This window comes from Gnatocerus cornutus, chromosome 5 (assembly GCF_029298725.1).
Source record: "Gnatocerus cornutus isolate USDA-ARS CGAHR chromosome 5, icGnaCorn1.1, whole genome shotgun sequence".
Classification (NCBI taxonomy): domain Eukaryota; kingdom Metazoa; phylum Arthropoda; class Insecta; order Coleoptera; family Tenebrionidae; genus Gnatocerus; species Gnatocerus cornutus.
Genome location: NC_142237.1, coordinates 18,454,422 through 18,470,357, shown reverse-complemented (window position 1 = coordinate 18,470,357; position 15,936 = coordinate 18,454,422). Strand labels below are relative to the sequence as shown.

At 37.2% G+C, this 15,936-nt stretch overlaps 1 protein-coding gene across 3 annotated transcripts in view; it reads right to left on the bottom strand.

The window, feature by feature from the left end:
- D2hgdh (D-2-hydroxyglutaric acid dehydrogenase) overlaps window positions 1-15,936 on the bottom strand; it is a 70,436-nt gene that overhangs the window by 10,862 nt on the left and 43,638 nt on the right. Inside the window, exon 1 of one of the 3 annotated variants that reach the window (XM_088035384.1) lies at window positions 14,427-14,529. The exons of the other annotated variants lie outside the window; for them this stretch is intronic. The gene's annotated coding sequence lies outside the window, so the exon portion shown is untranslated. Of the gene's footprint in view, window positions 1-14,426; window positions 14,530-15,936 lie in introns of those variants that run through there. 3 annotated transcript variants of the gene reach the window in all.

The following is a 15,936-nucleotide window of genomic DNA, read 5'->3' as shown; positions in this document are numbered from 1 at the left end:
TTTCGTTATAACAAAAACGAGAGTGACAAACATCTGTCACATTTGACATGATTAATCAGTGGCGGAACTCTACATATTTGAAACTGAATATTTCATTTAAATAATAAATCATATAAGAAATTAAAAAAAAAATCGAGTTGTCCGTTATTCCAATGCAGGCAAAGATATAATCGCTGCAACAAGAAATGATTTACTGTTATCTCATGATAATTTAACAGCACAATTTGACAGAGATCTGATGACATACGCCTGTTACAAAATGTCAGGTGTGACATGCGTGACATTTTGTGCCACGAAAATACTTGATTTTTTAAATTTTACAAATATACAAACTGAGACGTGATTGGTTACTTCTATGTTATTCCACTGCTTACAAGAAGCGTTGCAGAAAACAAATTCTTCGAAATTTCAATTACTAGATATCATGTACTTTCATAACAATACTGTTACAGTTTGGTGCTTTACTTACATAACACCCTGTATATATTGTTTTTTTATTTAATAATACATAATAGTTTAGATGATAGCAATAATAGAGGTTTTTCGTGAGTGATTAATCCTGCATTACTGTACTAATAAACCCAGAAAAGAAGAAGGAGAAAATCTAGGAAAATTAAAGTCATGGAAATTAGATTCATTTAATGTCATATTTTGAGATCATTAGAACTTTAAGCTTTTCGACTATTCCTCACATTTTTATTCTCTGCTCTTTTGCATCTTGAAAAGCAAAATGTCGAAGTATCAGATTTAAGAGGTCTTCAAGTTTCATAATAAGGATTATAACGGGTGTCTAAATAAAAATCTGGTCAAGAGCGTAATGCCACCAGCTTTTGTTTTTTTCCGTATGTCGGTTCCAAACTCAACGGCTATCAACCCGATGTCACACATTATAGGTTATTTCTCCATAATCTTTCAAAAAAACATTTTGTGCTAACTTTCAACCATAAAGGCTTTTTGTTCACTAGAGAACACCATTTTTGAACAATAATAAACACGTTCAACGAGTGACGGATGTCAAAACTGATTTAGGAGAAGACATACGGAAAAAAACAAAAGCTGATGGCATTACATTCTTGACCAAATTTTTATTTAGACACTCGTTAGGCATATACAGATTAGCAGAATTTCAGATACTTAGTATCAATTTGCACATCTTGTATTCAACAGTTTTGCAAACGATTTATCAAATAACATTGAACAATTATCAGATAGTAACATCTGGTGACTATTATTTCTTCAAATTCTCACATCTGGAGTCAAAGTTCTTGGTAAAAATTTGGCTCTTTGAAAATGTACTCTGCATGGCACCAAATCTTCTAGAATTCCGCACAATTTCACGAATAAAATCCGAAAAAACATAACCATTGTCTCGTGAATTTTACCCATGGTCCATGATATGAATAAAGAATGACAACCCCTTCTTTGATTAAGAGGATAGCTAACCGCTGCCTCGTGCCTTTGTGGCACGTGCTGTGATGCATTGTTTATCCAGAACCCCATCTCAAACTAAATGTCAAAGAGTTTATCCTGAAGGAATTTTAAAAGGGTAGTAAAAAACAGACAAAAAAAGAAGTTGTCCAATAGGCTTTGTTGCATTTTTTTGCTAGGTTGGTAGATGTCATAAAATTAATGTCTGATTTAAATGGATAAAGCTTAATTTTTAGTGATTCATTCACCGTGAGGGCAAAAGCAACTTCTTTCGGCATAAAATTCGCAAACTCCACCTCCACCTTCTCCACCCTCACCCTCACAATACAATCACTGTTCTCTGAATAATTAATCTCCATATAACAAGGATTTTTATTAGGGAAGCGATGTAAAAGGGGATGAATCGAGCAAATCACCAGCTTCATAAAACAGTAACATCAGGCGTGCTAAAGCAAGACAGATAAATTGGGATCAATTATAGGCTAAATAAAGAAAGGAGAACAAAGGACAGGGCGCCCGAACGGGCCATAAACATCACAGAACCTGGAACTGGGCGAAGGCGGAGTCAGGGTGCGCATTTGTAAAATGAAACTTGTCACAAACCTGTTGATATCGCCTCGAATCACAGGATACTTCATTACGTAATAAGGAGGAAGTGGAAGTTACGACTTTCCAACTATGATGTGAAGAAGTGGGGTCAGCTTGCACGTGCCGCCACTGTTGTGGATCGTGGAACTAAGAGGCCCGAAGGGATTTTATGTAATGACACTAAAGTAGAGGGTCAGGATTTTTATTGCAATATCTTCGATAATTATGATCACATTGAAGCCACTTAAGGACTATAATCACCAAGTGTTCTACGTCACAATTTTTGTAGCGAAATTTCCAAAGACTAAAAAGTGTTCAAAATTTTGAGTTTGTAAATTGAAACCAACCGAGAAGAAAAATGACGGTCATTCAACCAATTGATCTTAATTGATATTAATAAGTAATTAATTCATAACAGGGCACCTCTGCAAATTCATCCGAATTGCTTCCCTTAAAATTTAATTAATCGTCACACCAGGAATGCGCCTGAAGGGGCATTAAAACACTGAAGCACCCTCCATATTATTATATCTCACCCTCGCCCTCGCTAGTCTCGTCTCGCATTTTCTCCCCCTTTGCCACGACGAACTACCCTACTCCACCCTAACCCTACACAATTGCAGTTGAAATGCTATTCAGATATAACTTCCCAAAAAAAGAAAGCACTAATCAAATCGCCCCTTAACCTACATTAGAATATAGGTTAAAATGGGGAGAGGCCTCTATTAGGGCACGGAAAAATCGATGGAGGGAATAATAATTAAAAAATGGAGAAAAAATAGTGGGTGGAAGCAGGCCATGGAAGCAGGGTTGACAGTTCTACCAACTTGATATAGGCAAAGCCTCCTAGTCACTTATTTTATTAGTTGTGGGATTATGAATATAAAATGGACCGTGGCGCCTATAAGACTTGTGCGTGTTTATAACGCATCATAATCAATCTACGGTTCAATCAAGTGAGGTCATGGGAAAGGCTTATAAACGAGCAAAATTTTAGATCAAAACAAAAACCACAAAAAAAATGACATTTAGAAAGCTTTTTATGTTGGTACGAGTGTCAGGGTTCACATTTGAAACAAAATTGACTATTAACTTTCAAAAAAGCGAAAAATAACAAACTTGATGCCATCTGCCATTTGAAATAAAATGACAGGCAAATGTCACAAAGTCAAACGTAAAAACGACAGATAAACATTCTTTGTTCTAAACATTATTGTTCGCAACTGTAAAATACCACTTACAGATAACGTTTTTCTTTGATTTTTACTTATGCTGAAAATCATCTGCTCAAATAGCGATGTCAAGCAGAATAAAAAATTTGTAGCGTTGGTGACACTGTAGACAGTCGTACCAACATATAAAAATGTTAAGTTTTTCAGACACCAATTTCCCCAATGAATCTTGCCTTTTTGGAATGTTTTTTAACTTTTTTTTACAAGAAATTCGACATTTTAAACCAATTTAGGGTTACATTTTTGTAGGTAATGTGGGTATAAAAATGAAATGTTTTGATTGTTTTATCAGTGCTACCAAATTATGGAATGCTTAATTAATTACGGAGGAACAAGTCAAAGTACAAAAACATTTAACGAATACGAAGACAGAAATCCGCTTAAGATTTTCTCCATTGCCCATCTAGGCATAAAACCGCTAATAATAGCATCTCGCCGCCACCACCGCCTCCGCAGCTCGTCCTTCACGACTTCCCCTCCATGCGTGCAGACACCGGCTTGGCGCACTCTCGTTGACTTCACGAGGCCAATGACAGCGCCGCGGGGGGGCTTCTGAAAACACGCTTGCGCACCCTGGGGATCACCGTGCATTGGCTTCTTGCCACCTCCATACACATGCATTCAAGTACCTACTCAATGTAAAACATTCTATCAATAGGTGTAAACATGCTATTATGACGGTTCTGCGCCGCTTTGCCGCGAGGGGCGAGGGGGTAGCACAAACTACTTCTTCCAGGATTCGTCAGGAATAAATTACTACAATTGATCGTCTTCTTCTTAGTTTTTATTGGGAGGTTTAGCGGGGATTGGCGCGAAGTTAGGTATGGTCTTGAGTCTTTGGAAAATGAGTAAATTGTTCTAATCGTGTTTTCTGAACAAAGATTGAAGATACTATAACCAGCTAATTAAATTTAATCATAAATTTTTATTCTGGCTTTTCAAAAATTGTTATCACTATTTTGGTGATATTTTGGTTGCAGATTTTTAGGCGTCAGTCATAAATTACTCTTCGAATCAAAAATGTACCTGGTGTTTCAGAATTGTTTTTATTCAGAGCATCTTGAAACAACAAGTACAAGAGAGAGAATTAAGTAGTAGAGCAGCAGGCTTTGAAAATAAAAGTCTGTTGGTAGCTCTGCTCAAACAGTAATTGATTGACATTCTTCTAAAATGTCAGAACTGCCAACGTAAAATAAGCGAAGAATTACAGAGTTTCAATTGTTGACATAACAAACTGAAGAGTATCATGAAACAAATCTGCAACGTCTTATCTAATTGCCAAAGTTGCAACCAATCGTACTCGTAACTACACAACCGTTGTTACGTCATAACTGGATTTCTAAGTAGTGAAAGTGACCCAGTTCCCACGTCTTTTCGCCACATAGGCCGTTTACTTGAATCAAGGCAAAGACAAGTTTGATACCGGAAGTACGACTGGGTGAAAAAGTGGTATGTGGTGACCTTGCGCACGTGCTCTAACTAGTTTTGCCAACTGATGACGTGATGAGTAAGAGAACGTGCCAAGCGTAAGGGATGAGTCATTAATGAAAGAAGTTTCTTGCGAATTAAAGAAAGTAATTTCCAGTCAGTTAAAACGATTTTTGGAATTTTCAGGGTTTAAAGATTTAATTAAATTCAAAAAGATCAAAAGAAACAAATGGTGAAAATAAAAGAAGGCAGAAATAGGAAAACATGAAGATGATGGATATATATTATGTGCCCTTCATAAATTCCCTAAAGTAAAAGAAGTAGTTTAGTGGTAAAAAAAATCTAAAATACTCGTCACCAAAAGGAGAATATCTAAAAGAATAAAGCAATTGAAGGAAAAAAACGTACATAAAACTGGACCGCCTGTATAACATTTTACAAAGTCTGTTCTCACATCGCACATTTCCGCTTTGATTGTTCATTTAAAATTAGCATTTAAAATTTTGGTACGATAAGATTGACATTTCCCAGAAATTGACATTCGTCAATTTTGACATTACCAAATTTGCTGTGAATTTAGACCCAATTTACACAACACCGCCTTTGCAACAGTCACAAATTACACGATGGAAATTTTAAATTAATTTCTGACCTTGGCGAACGGATTATCGGTTTTCACGTTGATATAGCTCACTGTCGGCTTTTGACATTTTAGAAATGTCATAATAACTTTGTATGACATTTAATTGCCGTTTTGAGCTATTCAACAGTGTTAAAATAATGGTAAAATTAATAGTCGTATAGTCAAATCCAGCGAATGTTTAAGGTTTCTTCAAATGGCTAATTAAATTACATGAAATTTTAAATTATCAGGTTTGAAGAAACACGGTCAAAATTTTGTGGCCGCGACTGTACTATGCCTACAGATTGGTGATTTAGGAAGCATGAAGTTGTCTAAAAAATGCTTTTAACCTACGATCGATCATTTTTACTGTAGGTAGATTTAATGTACAAAAGTATGTCTTGAAGCCTAAAAATACTGCCAAATTTCGTAGATTTAAATAGAGAATATATCCAAGATGGTAACGGAAAGTTGTTGCTATGACACAATGACGCAAGCCAACTTGAAATTCTTGGTACATCAGTTTTCCGCACAAAAAGACCAATACAACAAATCGCAAATTAAAGTATAAAATAAACAAATAATAAAGTTTTCGTGGGTTAAATCGACAACGCATTGAACTTAAAGAAATTAGTATAATTCCAAAGCAAACAATCGAACAAACAACGTGAAAAAACACTCCATAAACATCCCGTCATAATTGAATAAGAATACCAAAACAATTCCGTTGCCTTGATTGTAAACAATAGCCCTCATAACAATTCCCATGTTACCGCGCCCCAATTGAAATTCCTGCATAAAATGGAGATTAGAGTGTTGAATGAAAGGTGAGAAAATGCGATTGTAAATCAAATCGAGTTCACCAATCGCTCCCTCCATTCTCAACAACGCTTGCGTCAATTCACTAACAGCCATGCTCGAACTTAAAATCGGATCCATAAAGGGGGGAACCGACTACACGCCAACTATTGGTTACATATCCCCACTATTAAATACAGCGGCGGCACGTCGAATATTTGATAATGGTTTAATTCGTGGGTGGATTCGTTCGTGGAGTTGAATGATAGGCGCTAGGGAGGGGAAGTTCTTTTGGGTAATTAATTAATCAGTTGATTTAGGGAGGAGGGTAAAGTTGACGACTTCCTAAAAGTTTGAGTGAAATTCAAAGGGTTGAATGCGATTTCAATTTCTTTACTCTGTTTCGGATAAGAGTGATCAGTTTTTTTTTATTGTAGAACCAGTCGCTTGCAGAAAGAACCGGAAAGCAGGTGGGCGCGGTGCTATTTACAAATTCTCTAAATTTAACGAGCGATTTGTGATCTCTGGGCAAGAAATTAAAAAGTTTTATCCTACAGAATACTTCAGATTTTGCGGCATTTTTCATTAAATTGCCACAGTTTATTGCTCATTTAACAAAAGAAATGAATCTGAAGATCGAAATAAGCGTCTTCAATTTTATTCCCAAGTTGTTAGCCCTGGGAAATTAACATTGGTAACCATCACTAACGTGTTTTTGTTTCGCTACCTTCTAGACGGCCCTACTTTTTTAAATAAAACAGTCGTTTTGTTAAAATTAGCAAGTGAATGAAAACAGAGAAAACTGTGCCCAAAAGTACCTTTGTGCTGACAAATTGGGCAATGAAAATTAAAACGACTAGATTTGTGGTTAAATATTTTATATTGGTAGCAGTGTTAATTTAGACATTTAGAATCGGTTTCCAACAACTCAATTTGTCAAAGAGCTGTTTTACAAAGACAGTCGAAATTACCAACACCTTCCAAATTTTCCTCGGCGACATTTTTCATTCTATTATTTGGCAATATTCTAGCGTAGGTATAGTTTATCCGGTGAGAGATTGGGAGATTTCGACATATAGGTTGGTAGCAAATTATGCTACAAAATACACTAAAAACACAAAATTCCTACGCGAAATGGGTTGACAGGGTTGTCAGTAACTAGGGTTATTTTGTTATTTTAAATTTCGCGCGTATAGTACACTTTTATCGCGTAGATTTAGTGACTTTTCTGTCATTCAATCCCTCACCGTACAAACTATACATTTTTTCCATATGCTGGTAATTTTGTTCGATTTTCATTTCAGCACTACAATTGGTACCAAAAGTGAATATGAATTTACGTTTAACTTCAAAATGACAAATAAACAGAGCTGCCAACATTACTTTGAATATTAGGACCAATTTATATACAGTTTTTACAAATTGATGATTGAATGCAACAACACATTACGTTTGAGATTTCTAAATTTTAGTACGAAAATTGGTGGATGCGCCATTTAAGAAATTTTCTCGTGATTCTTGTTCAATTTTTAGAGCGAGAATTTAACTCACTGAATTAGTTTCGCATAGTTGTTTTAATTCTGAATATTCTGACTATGAACAAAAATTTGCTGAAAAAGATTTGGAAAATATAAAAGTAAAATCTCCATTCCCATTTAGAGCGATCAATTTAGCTGGTACTTTCTTAGCATGACATAAAATTGTTAAATAATTGACAGATGTCAATGCATGGATAGTATCGAAACCTACGTTCACAGACGGACTAGCCAAAAAAATTAATTGATCGCACTGCATACCAATCAGAAGTAACGGAATTTTGAGTATAACCTAAAACTTGGAAAAAAAACAATATGGTGTCGAAATTAGCTGTAGAAAAAATTAATAAACGCCCCCAAATATTTTAGATTTTATGTTTTTATTTCAATAATAAAATTAACTTTACTAAAATAAGATTAAAGTTCTTCCATAGGAACGTACGTCTTGGTTTGAAGTTTCATTACAGGCAAGTGTAAAGAGCTAAGGTTAGGTAATAATTTATTTAAAAACGCCCAAGAATTTTGAAATCGAGTTTTAATTTCCAACAATTTTACATAATAAACGAAAACATAGTTGACAGGTAACATTTTAAAATTCTTCTTTTAGTAGTTACGTCTTCTGACATTTTGTTTTAAGATTTTTGGGACAGCTTAAATATGGAATTCTTGACTACACAACTTTACAAAAAGGGGTGTGTTAACTAAACTTTCCCTTCTATTTATCGATGAAAAACTAACATGCATACGTTGTATCAAAGTATGCAATTTTTTTCATAACTTCAATTATTGCTGTCATTGCTAAAATATATAATTATCGTCGATCAATTAGGTATTCAAAAATCAAATGGAAAAATACACAGGAAAACATAAATAATGCAAGACAACTCGATTGTGATAACTGACAGCGTCTGAATTAATTTACGACATTCAAAATAACGCAACGAAAAAGTCATAGATAACTGGAAAGGAAATTTAAATGAATATCCGATATCTCCAATAACTAAATTTATTTATTAAAAAAGTGGTAGAAACTCGTTTAGTGCTTCCCCGATCCAAGTTGGCGGTTTAGACGTACCATTTTAACGAGTCGTTATAATTCAATTTTAACGAGGAAATGACATCAACACTAAAGTGATATCAATTTCAAACGTCCTTTCCCGAGAAAAGAGATAAAACTGCGATAATTTCGTTCCTATCTAAACCCATAAATTTACGAGTTTGTTGTCAAACATGGCCATTGGTTGATTCTGATAATGAATAAAGATAACCAACGCATACGCTATCAGCGTCTGATAAGAAGGCGCCGTCGTAAAGACGTCCACTTGTTGCCTCGAGCGCATGCACGTCCTCGTAATTATAACTCCATTTTTCTTTGTATTTTAAATCGATTGGTGCTCGCATAACAGTCTTTTAATTCGAATGGCGCATATCCCGAGCAGCAGGTGCGCCACTGAACAGTGAACCCCCTGACCCCTTCCGAATCCCCCCCTTTCCCATCCCCACCAAGTTTCAACTCCGCCCCTGTCGGTATCTCGTCGACACAACTTACTGGTCGGCTTTCCCTCCAATCAAAACTCGCTTTAATCTTCAACAAGAGGGTCCCTTTTACAGGGCAAAGACACCGACCAGTCGCGTTAGCTACCCAAGTTAAAAAACATCCGCGAGCTTCTTCACGTTTCAGCCGTGTCTAGTGTCCTGTGCTTGCGAAATGTGGATTATTCCAGAGCTTTGAGTCGTTACAGTAGGATTTCGGGTAAGTGTTTACATTTTGTGACAGTCACAGTTGGAAACAGACGGCCATGGACGAAAAGGGGCCGTGTTAAGTGTGGACGAGTCCATCTCAAACCGGTCGGACGGGTAAGGTCGCTCGAGCTCTCCAGCTGCGCGCCGAGACTGTGACCTTTCCCCCACACACTCGTACGCTTAATCACAGTCTAAGCAACGAAATTTCGCCCAGACGACGCCAACTTTTTCTAAATGAAATTGGGAACTGGCAATTTTGCATTGGGAATGAATAATTAATGGGCACAAATGCAAAACGGAGGCACGCAGAATCCATTTTGTGGGCATGTGAGCTGGGCTTTTGATTAGTTGGGGGGCGGCCTTGTGTGCCAGGGCTTTGAGGTCGATTTTCGCGCGCGCTGCGTTGGTTTGCAGATTATTTTATCACATTTGTCGGTTGATAGTAAATGCGAAGTGTGGCATGGCTGACGAGAAGCATTTTTTATTTGCGCCGGTTTGCGCACGATCATTCATCATTTCTGCTAATTCGTATTGGTGTTGGGGACGAACGACGCGTGCACGAGTCGGACAATGAGTTAGAAAGTTTTGAATACAATGCTTTGGGACTCTTTATCGTCCACGACGAGGAAAGACGACACCACGTGTGGTGAATGACCTTTGCAATAAGAACAACGTCATTTTGTCACGTTGGAAGGTTCCAATTTGAAATTGTTTTCATTTGGGTTTCCCACCAATTTACAACTCACTTGTCATGGTTTCACTAGATCGCCGGAATTTTATTATTTTCTATCATGAACTATAAATTATCGTTATCAGAAAATTATTGGACAGTTTTGTCTTAATGTATGGCAATTTTAAAGGAAAAAAACGGACATTTATTTCAATTTTTATCTAAATGCTTGTCGTATCAGAAACATTTTTTGTTTATGGATATTTTTCCACAAACTTACAGTTGCAGGCAAAAAATCTTGGATAATTTTATGTATATCACCTTACAGAATGCTATTTTAGTTCAAAAAGAGAAAGGTAAAGACTGCTTTGGAGGTTCTGTCTATTGACGCTCAGAATTTTTCGCTCCAACTGTTTTGCAAGTTCTTGTGGAAAAATGGAGCTCGTTACTGTACAAACAGATAATAGTTATTTGTTTCACTAGGCTAGAAAATGGTCTTTTGGAAATGCAACGAAAGTATTCAATTTCCAAACATTTACAAAACATTTTCTAGCCGTGTCAAACACGAAATCGCCGACAATTTTTAATAGTTATTTATTTTGACGTTTGATTTGAATTTGAAACGTCATTCTCTCATTTAGGGGAATTTCATCAGTTGGGAAATAGGTTGGTAGCACCCCATTCAAATCAAACGATTACAGATTAATTAAATTCAAATGCGCAAATTTTTGTGGTATCTTTACTTAATTAATTTATCTTTATTATTTTCGAAGGTCATTGGTCTCCAAATCGGCACACAAATTGACACAATTGACATTTATGCAGCGATGCCAACTTGCAAAATAAAACCAACTATTCGAAATGTCACGTTTTCTAGACACATTTTGACAGATTTTTTATCATTAGTGACGAAAAGTGACAGCAGTTTGTCATTGGACATTTAATACCTAACTTAAAATTCTCGTTTGTATTCATATAGGGCACTCATACCAACTTTCTTGCTTGTCTGGAAAAGACCTATTCTTGCACTAACAAAACAAACAACTATACATTTTTATGTAGAGTCTCCCAAAGATAAAATCGCCAATTTGACATTTACAGCTGCTCCAGGGTTGTAATAAAAATATAACTTCCTTCAACTGACATTTAATGGGAGCGGGATTATCATATTTAACTAAAACGATAAGTTTTGCCATAAAATCGAAGCTAATTACCCGCTTCCTATCACAAACTGGCTGCTTAAATACAAATTAGGCTCGTACAAAAAAAATATATACTTTCTGACTGATGAGATCAACTTGTTTATGATTCTTATTTTAGATTCTACTTTGTCCTGAATTCATTACACATTTCAGAAGAACTTGCTGAACAATGTAATTTTGGCATTCATGCTCAACCGAGAAATTTAATTTCCAAATAGAAATCAAGCTGAAGAAGAAAAAGGTTTGACTTTTTGTTCAAAACAACTATGAATGGAAATTTAATAGATCACACGATATATCAATGTAAACATGAATTGTACAATTGTTTTTTATACTGAACTTCAAAAAAATTAAGCTTTTCCCCACTAGAATGGCTCAAAATTATTTTTTCCCCAAACGTCACAAAAAGTCACTATTTTTTAATAGTTTTTAGACAATAAAGTAGGCAATTTTGTTATAAGTAATGAAAAGCTTAGGCAGCAAAAGTACTTTTTGTGACTATTACTATTTGCGACTTACTTTTTGAATGGCCCTTGAGACCAATATTTTTCACAGTAAATGTGATCAACATTGTGTCAGTCGTGGAACTAAATCTTTCCTTTGGAGAAAAAGTACTATTTGTGATTTGGCCGAAAAGTGGCTTTGCTGTCTCGCAATTTTGCATACACTTCGCCTCGCTACTGCAATTTAATTGCTCGACAAAAAGTACCACTTTTCTGCCGTATAACAAAATCTACTATTTTTATTTTATGCAGAGACAGAAAATTAATAATTCGTCAGCTCTAATCTTATCAAAGTCTTTTAAAACTAAAATATAAATATTCGAGATTATTTTTCCTTTCTTTGCACAGTTACAGAACCACAGAGTTTGTCTCTTATTGCTCAGTTTCCGACGGTACAGACGACGGGCGAGTTCTGTGGGATGCGCCACAAGCAACTAACTCTGTTTCTTGTTTATCGCACCAGTTTGGGTCTTGATAATTCACCAGAACTACCAACACTAAATAAAAGTGTTCCTCCCCTCCAATAGTAAATTAAAGAAATAACTGGAGCAAATATTGTATTGAACTGTATAAGTAAATATTTTTCCAAGATTACAGCTTGCCTCTTCTTGGAAAAATAATAAAACCGAAAATGTAATACTGTAGCTACAAATCATGTATAAAGCACCCAATTCTAATGTAAGAAGTGTAAACACATTCATTTTGAGCATTTATGCGTGTACTTGGCTTCGGACGAAATTGCAACGGCAAAACCACTTAATAATCTTGGCTCGCCATCAAACCATGAATAAAAATTAAAGAAACGCTATAAAATTGCTTATTGCCCGTGGTCCCCCATATCGTAAATTATAATCATGCAATTTTTCATCGATTTTATGTACGCATGATAAGACATTCTTCGTTAAACCACATTACCGGTCCGGATGACCTGCAACTTTTACACGGCCATAAATACGGAGCTTAGTACCAACATAAAAGTTTTTTGTGAAATTACAGACACTTTTTTCTCTGTTTACATTGGTATCTCTCAATGAAGTCAGTAACGACTTCCCGTTTTTCTGTGATATCGTCGCTTTCTGACAGCCACAAATGAATCTCTTGATTAGCATTCCAAGATCAAGCAGAGTAGCCATCGGTGGAAAAATCACAGGAAACTCTTCTGCATAACAAGCTGCGCCGGAAATACTTGTTGCTCACATTGTAAACATCAAGTTTCCGTTTTCATGCTGATATCGATCATTATTATGTCTGGTAATTGGGTATTAAAAACTGCAGCTCGAAAATTTCGTTTTGTACCCAACCTGCGAACTTCATTAACGAATTCTCACGTTGTAAAATCCTCCTTTCATCCCCTTAAAACGCCACTACAGTTTTTTTAATGCCGCCAGCTGCGGCAAACGAGACAGGTGTCAGAATTTAGAACAACGCAAAGAGGGATTATTGTACTCGGAATAAATTCCTTCCGAGAAAGGAAAAGTTTCGAGTGTGACTTCGCCCGAATGCATACATTTATGAACTTTGCGATTTATATCTATATTTCAGCATAATTTCGGCGATTAGGAAAGTTTAGCGCTACAAAACTTTCCTTGTTGGAACTTTGGCGCAGCCAGAGGGGTATGAAAAATTTATAGTGGAAGTTTTTCGTCGCTCGAGTTTCATTAGCAGGATGTTAAAAATCAACGCAAATAACACTTGGGAAGAGTAGGAAAGGCTCGACCGGTTTGTGATTTTATCATGTGGAGCGATTTAGCACTAACGGAAGGGAGGCGAGCAAACAACATCAAAGAAATTCCTTTAAAAAATCTACCTGAAGACCTGAACTGGTCTACAAACTCGTCAGACGGTTAAAATACGCTTTTTGGCTGACCTTGTTCCAGGGAGGTATTATTAGAAGAAAACATAATTTTAGATGGATCCCTAAAAAAATTTAGGCCGAACAACGTTGTTTTATAAATATTTCACTTTCAACGAGGGTTTTGGACAAGACAACGCACGTTGCAGCTTCTAATATCTCAAAATAATTTAATATATTATCAAAAAATCGCTCAATTTTTCAAAATATCAAAGTCTTGTGATCTTGAAATTGGTTTTTTTTGGAAAATTCTGAACAATCCCAAACTGCAAAGAATTTCTAAACGTTTTCCCAAGAAAAATTTCACTTTCAAATTTTTTTAGTCCAGACAGTGCACGTCGCAGCTTCCTTCACATAACCTCACTTCACTTTTACTCCATTTGACATCCTTCTTTTGGTGTTTAAATTAGTTTGCCCTAGTTCCATTTCGATGCAAAAATCTGGTTCCAATAAACCTTTAAAAACCAGTTTGCACCACCTCAGGGATTTCAAAGAACTTGGAAATAACTTTGCATTCACAATTCTTCATTACTATCACAGCTGGAGACGATAACTGCTTTTTATAACCAAACAAGAAAATCTAGGTCAGCATGTAGTATTGACCTTGAAAATAAGCTTCATTTCCTGTCTTCGTCTCTAGCATGATGCGTAGCGCACGATTGTAGCCAAGTTCACTGCCCTCTATTTGCATTTCACTCTATAGACGAATAATTAAGCAGTTTTTTTCTTTGTTTTGACGGTTACGTCACCTTGAACTCTATCAGGATCGTAACGGGTATTTTCGGGCCGAATTTTTTCACAAGGGCTCTAGGAAAGGGTACTCACATGTTCGTGGTCGAGGAAGTGTTAATAAATCCACACACACGATCACGCTTCACAAACACACCGAGACTGCAAATAATCCAAACCGGCTCTTGTGCATTTGGGCCTTCGCATGACAGAAGGCGGCTTGGCAGAGCAAGAGGGGCTGTTGTTCGCCTTCCGCCCGCTCACCGATCAATACACACCCCCCTCTCGCCACCAGCCGTGTGACCGGCCCTGAACGCGCTACCAGGGGCGGATTCGAAGGAGACTTTCGATTTCAAAAACTCCACTCGCCCGGGTACGGCCCTGACTAATCGAAAAAAACCGAGACTCTTCTAGGGAACATTCAAATAATTTATTTTTACGTTGGTGGCGGTCCGTTTAAAATTGCCAACCTAACTCGAAATTTCATGCCTCTTGAGCATTTTTTTCGCTTCATGTGACACAACGACAGATTACGCATCAAATAAACGAATTGCGGAATTTCGGGCCTAGCGTCCTCGCGCCGCCCCTGCCTCCTCGCCGAAGCGACGTTGCGCATTCCACCAACCGCGTCAGTTTACTTTCGTTTATCCGAACTGTCAGTTATCCGAATGTCGAAGCGCAAACGCGTCGTCCTCACCTTCCAACAGAAGTTGGAAATTCTCCAACAACTCGACGAGGGAAAAAGCGGTGCGATTCTCGCCAAAGAATACAACATCGGAACATCCACGATCTCCGACATAAAAAGAAACAGCGACACCATCCGCCAGTTCGTCTCAAACTTGGAATGTTCCGATCAAATTTCAGCGAAAAAAACGAGAAAAACGGCACAGAACACCGATTTAGATTCGAAGATTTTCAGATGGTACAGTGATGAAAAAAAGAAGGGAGTGCCACCACCGGATGCGGCAGTCTGCGCTAAAGCGTTGGAAGTAAACAAAGAGTTGAATGGTAATGAGAATTTCAAAGCGAGTTCGGGGTGGTTACGACACTTTAAGAATCGTCATGGACTCAGAGACGCGAAGGAAGAGAATGAAGAGGTGGTGGTTTGTGTGGGGAAACAGCTGAGGAATGTTGTCAAACGTGGAGGCTACACTTTAGAGAATGTGTACAGTGCTGATGATGGGTTCTTGTTGTGGAAGTCGTTACCAGGGTTCGACAAAAACGAGTGTGTCGCCGTCATCACTTGCAGCAACGCCAACGGCTCGCATAAGTTACCCCTTTGTGTAATCGGCCGCGAGAGGAAACAGTTTTACTCCCCTTCATGCGTATATAAACACCAAGAAACCGACAACTTCTTCGAGGAATGGTTTGAAGAGTATTTCCTCGAACACGTCAGAAACCGCCAGCAACTCACAGGAAACTACAGCAAGATTCTGATGATTTTCGACGACGCTCCTTGGCACCCTCCCCGCGACGTCCTCTTGAAAACCGACGTGGACGTCTTTGTAAAACCGGCGGAAGCTCAAATCCGACACCTCAAACAAACTTACAGAACCAAACTCCTCACGTTACTCGCCGCGAAATCTTATCCCATTAAACAATTCCT